This window comes from Carlito syrichta, unplaced genomic scaffold, assembly GCF_000164805.1.
Source record: "Carlito syrichta isolate Samal-C Ts95f unplaced genomic scaffold, Tarsius_syrichta-2.0.1 Scaffold309773, whole genome shotgun sequence".
Taxonomy (NCBI): domain Eukaryota; kingdom Metazoa; phylum Chordata; class Mammalia; order Primates; family Tarsiidae; genus Carlito; species Carlito syrichta.
In genome coordinates, this window is record NW_007253869.1 from 51,057 (window position 1) to 60,174 (window position 9,118).

Consider the following 9,118-nt stretch of genomic DNA (forward strand, 5'->3'; position numbering starts at 1 on the left):
CTCAAAGAGGGGAGTAGGGCATGATTGCAATCTCATGTTAATGTCTCTTAGGGCCAGATAAGTAAAAGGACTGCATTCCTCAGAACTTTGCATTCAAAGTTTTTTTCTTTTCTCAAACCTATGTGTGTATATGTCATAATTCGATTCCAGATAACAGAAACCAATTCAGTTTGTTTAAAGATAAGAGATTTAATATAGAAAATTCTGTGCTCATAAAATCATATATGGAACGGCTCAAGGAGCTGGCTCCAGGTTGATCTTTGAGGAGTGATTTCCAGACCAACTCAGTTTTTACCCAATGAGAGACATGATACTTCATATCCCTAATTAAAGGAACTGTTTATTGGAACTGTGCTTGCCTTTCTAGAAGCCTCCCTCCAAGACTGAGCTCACCAAGAGGAAGATCAAACAGAAACCACCATGTTTAGGCCACTGACCCGGGGTTGGAGGGGCCTCCTGTCCTCTGTGACTCCGCTCTCCATGAAGAGCACCAGCAGTGAAGCCGATAGTAGGCTCAAACTAGCCAACAAAGTTGCTGTGATCACAGGATCTACAAATGGGTGAGAATTTCGGAACTGTGGATGTCTCTGGATTCTGTTGACCTCATTCTCTTGGCTCATCACCACAGAGCAAAGTCTACTAGGCCTCAGTGCTAGCAGGTTTGAGGGAATGTGATTCTAATGAGAAGCAATGAGGAACAGCAGAGGAAACTAGGAAAGGAAACAAAACCTGAGCGTGGTGTGTTATCGGGTTGGCCCACTACAGGCCACTGGGTGATGAGTTCCACAGGTCCTCTAGGAAACATGAAATGCATCTCAGAGGCATCCATCAATTCCTCCATTGTGTGTCCTTCCTCCATGAGTCAAGAGTTACCCTGCCTGTGTTAATGCCCTACACTTCCAGGGTGCATGCCGGTGAGCACTCTGTGGTTTCACAGACCCGAGGCAGGGAGCTCTCAGGTTGCAGCTACAAAGCAAACCAAAGCCTTGAGGAACTGAGGATGAATTGTCACAGTAGTTGCAGAAGATACGGTGTGGACAGAGGAGATCCAATACATCTGTGGATTGACGGTTTCCTCTTTATCTCTTTTGGTCCTCTGGTCATACATAAGTTGAGCGTGAGTTAGTGGAGAGAATTCATTTGGAGCCTCAGGGTGAGAAATGCAGTATGAGAGAAGGTTCAGTAAAAGGCTGAATTGTCATATCCTCTCCACTTCTGCTCCAAGGATTGGCTTTGCCATCGCCCGGCGTCTGGCACAGGATGGGGCCCATGTCGTTGTCAGCAGTCGGAAGCAGCAGAACGTGGACCAGGCAGTGTCTGCACTGCATGGGGAGGGACTGAGCGTGACCGGCACTGTGTGCCATGTGGGGAAGGCCCAGGACCGGGAGCGGCTGGTGGCCAAGGTGAGGGTCATAGAAGGAGGTACAGACAGAGACTTGGGATTTCGATGCTGATCCACACTAGGGGAGTGGGCTAAAGGCACCATCACACGAATCAAGTTAACTATGTAGCACTCAACGCCTGTCCAGGAGGCCCAGTCTCCCCTGAACAGACCGGGGCAGAGAAGGAACATGCTCAGAAAAGGAGTGCATATGGCCTAGGATTTAGGGAGATGTTGAGGTGGGAATGTGTAGGTGGGAAAGAATAAGTCTGTTTCTCCACCAGCTCTGTGTTGCATATCAACCAGGCCCTTCTGTAAGATCCCTGAGGAGGGAGCTGAAGAGACAGAGATGTTGTAGGGAAGGGAGTCCTGGTCTTATAGTCAGAGCTAGAGTGTCCAAGGAAATGGAGAGAGGACATTGAGATTTCAGGACACAGTGAGGATGAGACATAGGTTTAGGGACGGATAGTTAACAGTTCCTGGGACTAAAAGGAGACCATGAAAGGGTACCTGGAGTGATACTCTACCCTTTTTTGTCCAGAAGCTCAGTGCCTGGTTCCTAAAGGAAATGAGATGGTTCTCCATCCTACCTTAATACCATTCTCCTATCCTTTGGATTTGACCGAGGCTCAGTTCCAAGGACACCAAACATGAGTTACCTCCCATGGCAGCAGAAACCTTTCCCTCCCTGGTCCTCTATGTCCCCCATTCTTGTCTGCAGGCCCTTGAACACTGTGGGAGTGTGGACTTCCTGGTGTGTGTGGCAGGGGTCAATCCCTTGGTGGGAAGTACCTTGGCAAGCAGCGAACAGGTCTGGGACAAGGTGAGATCTGGGGAAGCCAGTGGAGGGTGGGTTGGACTTCATCCTCCCCTTTTGTGTAATCCTCTCTCTATCTTGTCTCACAACACCCAGGGCTGGTCCTTAGTTTCCACTTATCCATCCTCCCACCACAAACCCAATAGTACAGAACAAGGCCAGGTGCTGGGGTTCCCTGAGCCTCAATTTCCCCTTATGTTAGATGGAGATAAAAATATCTAAACTGCAGTTCTGGTCCCCACTGTGAACAGTTTTACCAATCTGCAGGAAGTGGCCAACAACCTGATCTCAAACCAGGTGAAGTGGAGACCAAAGAGAGGCCAAACTTTACCTGTAAGATGACCACTTGCATACCTAAACCTGAATTGTGCCCCAGATCTTCAAAACAAATCATCACAAAAATGTGGGGCAAAATGAAAGGAATGACTCTTTTCTCTGCCCAGGGATGCTTAATCCCCAATACTGGCATGTCTAGGCTATAACCCTGAAATCCAGCTTTCCCCAGACTCAGCTGTTGGTACCTCCTCTGTTCCAGATGGAACTGGTGCCCTTGGAGACTTGGAGAGACATCCTGCAGGCTGGAGAGTCCTTCAGCTTGGTCCCCTTTACTCTTGCATCTTCGGACCTTCCCTCCCTATTTCTTGCATGCCCAGGAAAGCCAACACTGCACACTTCCTCTTGTCAGAGGCCATCATGACCACATTCTAATGTGGTACATTTCCAAATATGGTGAAAACACTGAACTGACTGTGTCTCCTTTCCCTCACCCCTCATTTGCTCTGATTTCAGATCTTGAACGTCAATGTGAAGGCCCCAGCCCTGCTACTGAGCCAGCTGCTGCCTCATATGGAGAAGACAGGGTGAGGGTGAGGAAGGGAAATAGGGAGGTAGTTGCTTGACATTAAACAGAACAAAGGAACTAGAAGGCGAGCAGCCAGATTTTAGTTAGACCTTCCCACTGGGAAACAGGCTTAGCTGAGCCAGAAATACAAGAATTGTGCGATTTTGATTTTCAGACTTATAGGTCAGCTAAAAAAACAAAAGAATTCTATTCATTCGTGTCATCCTCTCATATCTAGAGTGCCCAGGGAGTCTGGTAAGGACTCGGCTAGAGGAAGGAGGAGGGACCTACAGACAGAAGCTTCCAGAGTTTCCACAACTGTCTTGGAATCAGAGAAATGAAAGTGCCTCTTTTGGGCTGGCAGGAGTTCTGGCCACAAGAGCCCAGGTTGATGACCCGATGCACCCTCAGCCTACCTGTAGCCAGAGCCGTCATATTTCCAAATCCTGCTTAACTCTTGGCCCTCCCACTTATTCTATTACACTGACCCTGTCCTCTCCCACCTTCCCCTATCCCCTGTTAATTTCCAGATTAGAAAGCCTGCTTCCTTGCCTCTCTCCACCGTCCGTGGTAGATGCCTACCTGACCAGCTCCATCCTCACCTGTGGGGTGGACCTGGGGCTGTCTCTTGCTGCGAACTTCCCACTGGTCTCAATGATCTGGGATGTTCCCAGGTTCCAGCATTTGCCCTGGGAGAGGAACAATCTGGCTGTGCTCCAGGAGCTTTTTTTTTTCCCCACTCATTGGATTTCAGGCCCGATCGTAGAAACTTTTCATTGTCTGTCTAATCTTGGAATACAGTTTCTACTGAAAGTGCTCTAGATATACCCATTCCCCTCCTCCAGCTTGAGCCAGTTTCATTCCTATTCCAAAATGGATCTCTCTGACCATACCCCAGCCTCTCAGACTTCTCGCCCTGCTTTGTCATGCCTCCTCTGAAGATCAGAACCACACAGATATCTCCACCAGCATTGCCCTCATGTCTTTAAAATGGTCAGTGGAGGTTTTCTCAGTCTCGGGCAAAATGCTTTGTAGATGTGACTTTAATACCCCTCTTCCAACAGTTCTTCTTCGCTCCAATTTTTCCCAGATACATTTTGGAGTAGTCACTGAATTCGGCAGGCACATACTGAGGTATAGGCTGGGTTTCTATGGACCTGTATGATCATCTGTGAAGCATAACCAGGACTTCTGCCTAATGATGACTTCTAAGGCCCCTTCTAGCCCTAATGCAGGCATGGTGTGGTTTCAGATTGAACCATATTTTTAAATATCTTTTTTTGTAGGTAGAAAATGGGCAAATACTTTAATTTATGTGGTTCAACCCAATACAATGGATTTCAAACTGTTTTTTTTAAGCAGCAGGAGCTATTTATCAAAGAATAACCGCCCTAAGAGTTCAATATATAAAACAGACAAAAGCAGACATGCCCAGGTTGAAATGTGGACAGGGAGTCTGTTGCTCAACCATTTGGTGTCTGCCTAATTCCCTGTTTGCTGATCCTGGGCACCTCTGCAGATTCTGGCTTTTCAAAACTAATTGTAGACTGCTAGTGTAATGAAGACAGCACGGGCTTTGGAGTCAGAAAGACCTACATTTAGATACCTGCTGTCATTAGCTATATATGCTTGCAATTAAACTCTCCAGTCCTTCATTTTCTTAACTATTAAGTGGGAATAATGGTGCTTAGTAGACCCGTTGTGAACATTAATTGATGTGATAAAATAGATCAGTTACCAAGCAAAGAACACATAGTAGAGACTATGCCAATCTATTTTTCTAAACTATAAGTGTTATTTGAAAATGAATATTATCTTCAGTATAAATTATCATATAATGTGATAATAATTAAATTGGTTTCCATATTTATAGTAAACATTATTGATCTTATTATTGCTACTAATATTATTAGTTATGAGATCTGAGCAACTGAAAGATTGCTTTCTCCAACCTTGTAGAGGAGACAGGAGTTCATTAAGGAAGCTCCACTTAAATTATTTCTATTTATTCATATCTGCTTGCCAAATTCCTAACAATTCTTCATAACTCAGTTTAAATTGAGCTTCCTGTATGCCGAAAGAAAATAACTATCAAACTATAATTCTATATCTTTTAAATGTATATATTTTTAAATGGAACAAATTTATAACATTTTCAGAAAACAAAAATAGAGTTTGCTACCAGAAGACTCTCACTAACGGAAACTCTAAAGGGTATACTTCAGGTAGTAGGGGAAAAAATGATCTCATATGGAAAAACCCAAGATGAAAGTAAGAATGAAAAACAGAATATAGTAACATGAACAAATTTAATCACTAATTGTTAAAAGCAATAATGATTCCTTGTGGAGCTAAAATATGCAAAAACTATACAAAAATAATATTCAAATCAGGAAGACAGAAATGGAGTTTAAAGTGTTATAAGATTTTCATGTTGCTAGAGAGAAGGTAAGAATATTAATTTTAAAAGATAGGCTAAACAGGCCTGTTTTATTTTTTAGGATAACAGCTGCAAGAATGGCAACAGAGTATCCAGTGTATTTTCAAACTAATACAGAAGTGAAAATGAAAATACAAAAAATAAAGCAAGAAGTGACAGGAAACAAAGCAAAGAACTGGGGGAATTTTTTTAAGTGCAAAATTGGAGGCTAGACATTAATCCTAGTATATTAGTAAGTGTAGTTAAAATTAAGATAATAAAGCTAGAAATTTTAGTCAAATTAAATTTTAAAATCTAATTACTTTGGACAACAATGATATGTTTTAGTAAGTTTTGCATCTCTGTTGACTAAGTTTATAGAAGTTTATGTATACAAAGTTCTAGGAAAGTTGTAGTTTTAGGAAAGATTAGGAATTAGAAAATGAAAGTAGGACAAATAAACGTCAGCACATTATACAAAATGCACTCAGCTCAACTGCTGCATTAAAAATGTACATTTTAATCCCTCTTTACAGATATTGAAGTAAAAGTATATATTTTTCTGGATTGTAAACAATAGCAGTTAGTTAAAGTATTGTATTGTTAATGTTAAATAAAAGTCAAAACTGGAATTGTGCAGGGGAAAAAGTAAATGCACAGAAAGAAGAAAGAACATAATATGAAGTAGAAGTAAATAGAAAATAAAACAAAATACAATATAAGGATAAAAAAAGACAAAAAAATTTTTTTTTAAAAGGCTAATGCACCAGACTTGGTGGCTCAGCCTGTAATCCCGTGCCTTGGGAGGCTGAGGTGAGTGGACTGCCTGAGCTCGCGGGTTTGAGACCCACCTGGGCAACTTGACGAGCCCTCATCTCTACAATAAATCAAAAATTAGCCGGGCATGGTAGCATGCGCCTGTAGTTCCAGCTACTCAGAAGGCTGAGGCGGAAGAATAGCCGGAGCCCAGCAGGTCGAGACTGCGGTGGCCAGGAGCGGCCACTGCACTCCAGTCTGGGCGACAGAATGAGACTCTAACTCAAAAAAAAAGAGACTAATGCTTTTGACAGATTTCTAGTGGAACTGATCAAGGAAAAAGAGGAAAGACACAAATGATCAATATCAGAAATAAAAACAGAAGGCATCACTAAAGATCCTGAAGACAATAGAAGACATTAAGAAAATGATAATGCCAGACAGAAAGCTTTGTGCCAAATTTATATTTGTACTGAAATTGTAATGAAATGGACAAATTTTTAAAATTTATATGCCTTACCAAAACTGACTCATTGAAGAGATAGAAAACCTGATCGTACTATAACTATTAAATAAATATAATCTGTAGTCAAGGTTTTTTCGACCAAACAAAATCCAGACGCAGATGTTTTCTCTGGCAATATAATTTGAGAAACATAATTGAAGACCTAAAATAAAATGGTGATAAATACCACCAGACCTAGGTTATTCTCATTCACATAGTCCTCCACCCCTTTTCCTTTTTCCTCCATCCCTCAGCCTTCACACTCAAGATAACAGTCTTTAGCTCACATGCCATCCCATCTTTATCTTTCCAGGCAAGGTTCAGTGGTCCTGGTCTCCTCAATTGCTGCCTATATTCAACTTCCTGTAAGTCTTACCATCTGGTTCCGGGTTAGGTGAGAGGAAACTCCTATTTCATCTAGAAAATTGGGTGCATGGAATTATTCAGGGTTTGATAATTCCTCTCTTAGGACTACTCTTATGCAAAAATGATCATTGTGTGTCACGGACCTTGGCTTTTACATAAATGCACTTAGTAGAAGCCTCTTGCCATCTGTTTTGGGCATTTTCTCCCAGGCTTATGATCTGGAGGAGTTATTGGGATAGATTCCCTGGGTGGAACCTGGGAGATCCATGTGACTCAACTGTAGTCTATTAATTGTAGTCTATTAATCAATTTCCCTGTCTTTCCACAGAAGCTGGGTGCCTATAGTGTCAGTAAAACAGCCCTGCTGGGCCTCACCAAGACTCTGGCAGTGGAGCTGGCACCAAAGAACATTCGGGTGAACTGTCTGACACCAGGAATCATTGACACAGACTTCAGTCAAGTGGTGAGGACCAAGGACAGCTTCTGTTCTTACTAAGCAGTGTGCCGTCTCCTTCCAGACCATCTCCTACAGAGACCTGGACTCTCAGACCTGGACTTGTGGACTTTTGCTCAGACACTCTGATCCACAACCTTTAGGATCAGCAGCAAAATCAGAATCAGTCCTTGGTCAAGGGTTATCCTGGAATGTCCCCCAGCAGTCCTTCCACAAAGACACCTGAGTTAGAGCCCACGTGACTCCATTGGTATGAGCGGCACTAACCTTTTGATCTTTCCTTTAGCTCACTCAGGACCTGGCCATTGGGTACCATATGAAGAAAATCTTTGGAGTACAAAGGTAGGTTGTGGTGAGGCAGTGTGCCTCATGAATCTGGATTAACATGACTTCAGAACCTCCGAGATTGATAAAAGATCACACACTCTGCCTCGGAGGCCATTATTCATTTCCCTTTCTGGTAACTGATGATCTGCTCAGGCCTGGGATAAATTCTGCAGGTCCTTACAGGGCCCACATGTTTTTACTTGCAGCCGTTTGTTCATCCCCATGGGGATCTTGACTTTACAACATTCCCCGGGAGTACAGGGCTCATGGGGAAGGTGTTATTAATCTCAGCCCCACCTGCTCTTTCCCTGCAGAGTGGGGCAGCCTGAGGAATGTGCAGGACTTGTGTCTTTCCTGTGCTCTTCAGATGCCAGTTTCATCACTGGGGAGAACATTGTGGTGGCCGGATGTTCTCCTCACCTCTGAAGGGCATGAGGTTCAGAGCTTGGGCTTGCCTTTTATGCAGGAACCCTGGATGCCCTTGGGCCACCGTACTACAATACCTGATTAACGATGAGTCTGTGCTCCAATACACACTTTGTTTTAAAACCTTCATTTCCAGAAATAATAAAGAGCATCAGAAAAGAGGGCTTGTGGTATGAAACTATGTCTAAAACAATGTCTGCTTTGCCAGAAACCAAAAGGTGTGCTTGAGATTCTTAAGAAAAAGGAAGGGGTTATTCTGAATTGTACCTCACATCTTTAAAATTAAAAAAAAAAGAAAAGAAAAAGGAAGGAGTTAAATTTAGGCAGGGACAGAGTTGGAAGAAAGGAAAGGAAAATAGCTTTTTGAGCATGTTGCTGAATGCTTTCATGTGGATTGTCTCCTAAACATCTCTGTGAGTCTGATGTTTTCAACTCTAATTCTATAGTTGAGATAGCCAAGACTTGGAGCAATTTAAGTAAAATACTCTGCAGACACACAGCTAGTCTGTGAACAAAGCTAAACTTCAGTCTGTTTGCACAACAGAAAGGGATCAGCATGAAACCTGTGTCTGAGGTGAAAGATCGCCCCTCAGATCCTCATTTTACCCTGAGATCTTTATCCTAAAAGGCCAAATCTCAGTTTTCCATAGATATGTGCCACAGCAATAACTATTATCTCACATACAATTTAGACCCTGGGCACCTGAAAGTCGGTGACAGTGGCAAAACCCTGTGAATGCCCCATCCATTATCCATGTCCTCTTGGCCCATATTGGAGTCACAGGTATCCTTGGTGGAAAATTTCCATACACATTGAAGGCCTCCT

General features: G+C 43.0%; 1 pseudogene; it reads left to right on the forward strand.

Annotated features, from left to right (window-relative positions):
• Window positions 1–420: 420 nt before the first annotated feature.
• On the forward strand, window positions 421–8,292 carry LOC103270234 (annotated as a pseudogene).
• The last annotated feature ends 826 nt before the right edge of the window (window positions 8,293–9,118 follow it).